This window comes from Phaethon lepturus, unplaced genomic scaffold, assembly GCF_000687285.1.
Source record: "Phaethon lepturus isolate BGI_N335 unplaced genomic scaffold, ASM68728v1 scaffold26430, whole genome shotgun sequence".
Lineage (NCBI taxonomy): Eukaryota > Metazoa > Chordata > Aves > Phaethontiformes > Phaethontidae > Phaethon > Phaethon lepturus.
In genome coordinates this window covers 5,128-5,356 of record NW_010514420.1, presented here as the reverse complement: position 1 = coordinate 5,356, position 229 = coordinate 5,128, and positions in this window count along the sequence as shown.

Sequence of the window (229 nt, the reverse complement as noted above, 5' to 3'; positions counted from 1 at the left end):
CAGCGGCAGTGGCTACTCCGGCAGCATCCGGAGGGAGCCCCTTGCTTCTGCCTGACCTCGAAACACAGCTCGCGGCGGGCTGGGGACCGGGGGGTAGCACAAGCAGCTGCCAGCTCGCTGCCCGATGCGAAGAGGGGATGCCCCAGCTCAGCACACAAGCCCGTGCACGCTGGAGCATGGCACGGCTCCGTCCTCACCCCCGCACACCTCCCGGCCCTGCGCCGGAAGA